This window comes from Thermobia domestica, unplaced genomic scaffold, assembly GCF_964235325.1.
Source record: "Thermobia domestica unplaced genomic scaffold, izTheDome1.hap1.1 HAP1_SCAFFOLD_1672, whole genome shotgun sequence".
NCBI lineage: Eukaryota > Metazoa > Arthropoda > Insecta > Zygentoma > Lepismatidae > Thermobia > Thermobia domestica.
In genome coordinates, this window is record NW_027657382.1 from 326 (window position 1) to 5,081 (window position 4,756).

General features: G+C 36.6%; 1 non-coding gene across 1 annotated transcript; it reads left to right on the forward strand.

Annotated features, from left to right (window-relative positions):
• The first annotated feature begins 4,351 nt into the window (after positions 1 to 4,351).
• Positions 4,352 to 4,470, forward strand: LOC145677948 (5S ribosomal RNA). The gene has a single exon (XR_014130110.1). It is a non-coding gene; the product is annotated as a 5S ribosomal RNA (ribosomal RNA).
• Positions 4,471 to 4,756: the final 286 nt, after the last annotated feature.

Below are 4,756 nucleotides of genomic sequence, written 5' to 3' on the forward strand. Positions count from 1 at the left end.
ATGATGTACTTTTCTTTGAGTGGTGTTCTCTGTCTATTCAATAACATTTTCTCAGTTTAATGCTAGCAAAAAACAAAACAAAATCAAAGTGTTTCTATATAAATTTAGTTCACCGTGTTGTAATATCACATGGAATTGAAAAACGAATAGTCGAACCTCTGCTATCTCGATCAAACTTCTCAGGATGATATACTGACTTACCGCAGAAGTTCGACTGAATACGTTTCTCAGTTCCATGGGAGAACCTGGAGAAGCAAAAGCCTGCGCAACGGAAAATACTAAATAAACTTGTAGAGCAGGTCAAGATGTATCATCATGCCAAGTTTCATTCAGATCAGAGAAGTTTGGCTGCAGCCATTTTCATTACAAAGCACAAAATGGATGGTCCCTAACCTCGAGAATCTTCACAATTGTCGACGAGTTGAACTGCACTCATCTGATCAAAATCAAACTTAAAATGGCAGTTCACTTTCAACTGTTAAATAATATGATATGCAGGCTTCTGCTTTCCTAGTTACAGTCTATCCACTGTGGTATGCATATTAGTAGAAATGTGAGAGTGCATATTTATTAAAGATTTGCTTCAAAAAGCGATGAAAGACATAGGCATTCCCGCGGGCGGTGATAACAAGATGCCGGAAAACGAACAAGCAGAAAGAATATGGGCTGAAGAAGTGTAAACGACGACGCGGCGGCCCGTAAAGGTGTTGCCGTCCTATTAAATGAATAATATCAAAAGAAAGAAAAAAAAAGTAAAAAATTTCGCGCTCGTAATCAAGACAGAAAGCAACTAAAGGAAATCTTTGTTTTACGTCCCACGTTATGCCGCTTAGGCTAAAAGAGGCGCTGATTATGAGAAATGATTGAAATGGTGGTGGAATGAAGAAAGTGGGAGGAAACGGGAGAACCCCGCGGTAACCCACCGCACATAGTTTTTGTCCACCATAAAGTTAACTTGGCGGGGGCTCAAGACAGAAAGACGGTTGGAAAAACAAATAAACGATGTTCCATCCCGTAAAAATGTTGGCGACCTATGAAATCAATATTTTTTCTTAAAGAAAAAAAAAAGAATTAAAAAGAGAAAAAAAGGTCAAAATTTCGCGCTCGCTTCGCTCGCGATCAGCAGAGAAAAGAGGACGTGACGCACCCCTAAAAGTGTTGGCGACCGATTGAATAAATATTGTGGGTAAAAAAAAAAAAAAAAAAGTCAAAAATTTCGCGCTCGCTTCGCTCGCGATCAGCACAGAAAGAAGGACGTGACGCGCCCCTAAAGGTGTTGGCAACCGATTCAATACATATTGTCGGTAAAAAAAAAAAAAAAAAAAACGCTCGCTTCGCTCGCGATCGACATGAAAAAGGCAACGACGTGACGCCCCGTAAAATTGTCGGCGACCTATTCAATCAATATATTCGGTTGAAAAACAAAGTCAAAAGTTTCCCAATCGCTTCCCTGCCGATCGACATAAAAAAAAAGGCAACCCCTTCACCTCTCCTTATGCATTCATCAGTAAACATACAACCATAGATCACAATACCACTCACATCACCTATCAGTTCTCCACGTCCATCAAGATCCAATCATCGCCCTGGCCCTTATGATGATACACAACATTACATGTTATTGTGTGCATTGCCCCGCGTTACAATACATGACCAAAAAAAAAAGAGAAAAAGAGCTGCACTGCCTTCAGTGTAGACATGTTCGTATTCGTAGAAATGATTTTAGGTACACGATAGTACAGTAATCTATCTTCACATGCTTCAGATGTGAACGATACCTACACATGAAGAGGGCTCCCGAGGTTTCCTTTTCCAATAGGATGGAGCTCCACCACACTTGCAGAATGACGAGAAGTTATGTTAATAAATATATCCCAGAGTGTTTCGTAACTCGCCCTTGGTCCTAATGATGAAGCGTTCTTCAGATGGCCCCGATGTCTCCACACATGATACTATGCGACTTCTTTTCACGAGGCTCTCAAAGATCACGTTTGTGTCCTAACATTCTCTGCAGATATGACACAGCTGCGATAGCGGATCACAGAAGCCTTTCCTCTCCTTACAAGAGACGTGTTCATTCGAGCATGGGAGTAATTCGACTATCGATCAAATATCTCCCGTGTCACGATAGTAGTCACTTTCAATTCTTCTAACGAAGGTAAGAAAAAATGCTATACAAACTTCCTTTCGGTATATAAAGGATTAGGGGCCCAGAGAATATTTTCTTTCAAGAGGATACATTCTTTTTCGAACACCTGTATATAGATCCTCTAATTATAACTGCAAACAAAATGTTGATTTTGCAATTGCTTCCATGAGAGAAAATTCTGTGCACTTTCTTTCTGAAGGGCCGGGCCTAAACGTTTTCCTTAATCATTAAATTTAGTAGTTATCTACAATTACATAGTTTTCCATTGTTCTCAAAATAAAGATTTTTCTCTATGAATTGTTGAATGTTGCTAGGGATATTGAAGTAATTCTTTTTAGTGTTTTTTTCTTTACAATAATGTACTGAACGCCTGCATTAAGGAAGTTCGTGTGTCCATCTTGCAAAATGTTTCGTCTTTTTTCATGCCCACTAAGATAAATATTCATTTTGCTCTTTTCTCCGTATGCAAACCACATTTCTTAAAGGCAACATTTTCATACAAATGTAGTACTAAAAACTTCTAATTGGCAACATCTGGGCTGCGAAGAGGAAAAAGAAAGAAATCTCGTACGTATTCGCGCGCAATTCGGAATTAGCCAATGAAAAGCACAAAAGCGGCCACCATCTCTCTCTCTTTCTTATTAACGGTTTTGTACTTTCTGCAGTTCTATCAGTGCTGCTAACCTCTTACTATATCATTGAATATGTATGTTTATATATATATATATATATATATATATATATATATATATATATATATATATATATATATATATATATATATATATATATATTTTACAAAAAATCATACTACTACGGAATAATATTAAATGCCTGTAAACCCTCATTTCTGTTTGCACTTTCTGTTACACTACCTTCCCCGAACTTCTTTCAAGTTATTAAGTGCAGAACGGGGAGTTATACATATTTACTTGCGCTTTCACAATATCTGCACATTGTGTAATAATAGGAGACGTATAAAATAAAACTATATACTAATACGTATATATATATATATATATATATATATATATATATATATATATATATATATATATATATATATATATATATACAGTACACATTCCACTATCCGAGGCTTTCCTTTTCTTTTCTTGCTGACGATAAATTACGCTCTTAGAAATGTTGTCTGAAAACAATAAGAATATGTGCAAAAAATACAATCAGAGGTAGAGGTCTTTAACAGGAACTAAGCAAGGGAGTTGAAAAATTTTTTATGCATGTAAAAAATATAGACATGAACCAACTTGTGAAATAAAAAGACCAGAAAACTACTCTTTCTAAATTATGTGTAAACTTTTTACCGAAAACGAAAGTTGCACGAAAGACTTTTTGTCCCTTTTTTGGCCTCCGGTGCTTGGGGTCCCTGGTTCAATCCCAGCTCGTGCCGTGTGAACTTTGTCGTGCATAAAGACCGTGCTCATGGGTTTTCTCGGGTTTCTCCCGTTTCCTCCCACTTTCTTCATTCAGTACTCATCATCACCGTCTCCTTTAGCGTAACCGGTATAAGTATGCGACGTAAATCTAAAGATTTCATTTCATTTCCCTTTTCTGCTCATACTGCTGATTATGCGCGATTATGCCAACATCCAACTCCGCGGATAATCGTGCGATTACTGTATATACAACTAATACAGATACGTAATTACATTATCAGTTACAGTATCGGTTTTTATTTACTAATTTGCCTCACTTTATTTGCATCCCTGCAGTAAATAATTCTTATCGATAATAGTTAAAATGTATATTACATTTTAGTGCTTCACGACTGAATGATCATCTGCCTTACGTTATCTCGCAGCTGAAGAGGATGCTACACTGAAAACTACCTTGCGTTATAAAGGGTAAGTGAAACATATCTTAAAAATATCTTTCATACATTTCATTGTGTACATTAAAGAATGTAAGTTTGCCTTTTTCCTGTAATCAATACTTAATAAAGGATTTATTTTTATTTATTTATATACAATTTCATACGTGGTTCGTGATAGTAAACTCGATAGGACATAGTGGCACTATGAACATCCGAATCACTCATCATTCGAACATTCAAATATTTATTCGAATATTAGTATATTCCAAGTAATGTTAACGACGTTAATATGCTTGCCTTTATAGTTAATAATGTCAATTCTTACTTAAAACATACTTCCTTAACAGGACATTGAAGAAAAGGTAGTTGCCAACGGCCATACCATGCTGAATATACCGGTTCTCGTCCGATCACCGAAGTCAAGCAGCATCGGGCCTGGTCAGTACTTGGATGGGTGACCGCCTGGGAACACCAGGTGCTGTTGGCATCTCTTTTTCAAATTTCATTATCCTTCAAGTACGAAAATACTAGAAACATTAATTTTATAGTACTTTCAAGAGATAATTTATCAACATTATTTCATAGCGATTAATCGATATTCTAAGCGTTATACCCACTATTTCTTACACTAACAGCCTGTTTATTTGCACGGCACATTAAAATAACCTGATTTCCGATCCGTGTGCACCTACTACTATACTTAACACGGAATGTATTACCACTTTTTAAAAGTAAATTATTATGACTAAGTGTAGATCTCCGGCGAGTAAATG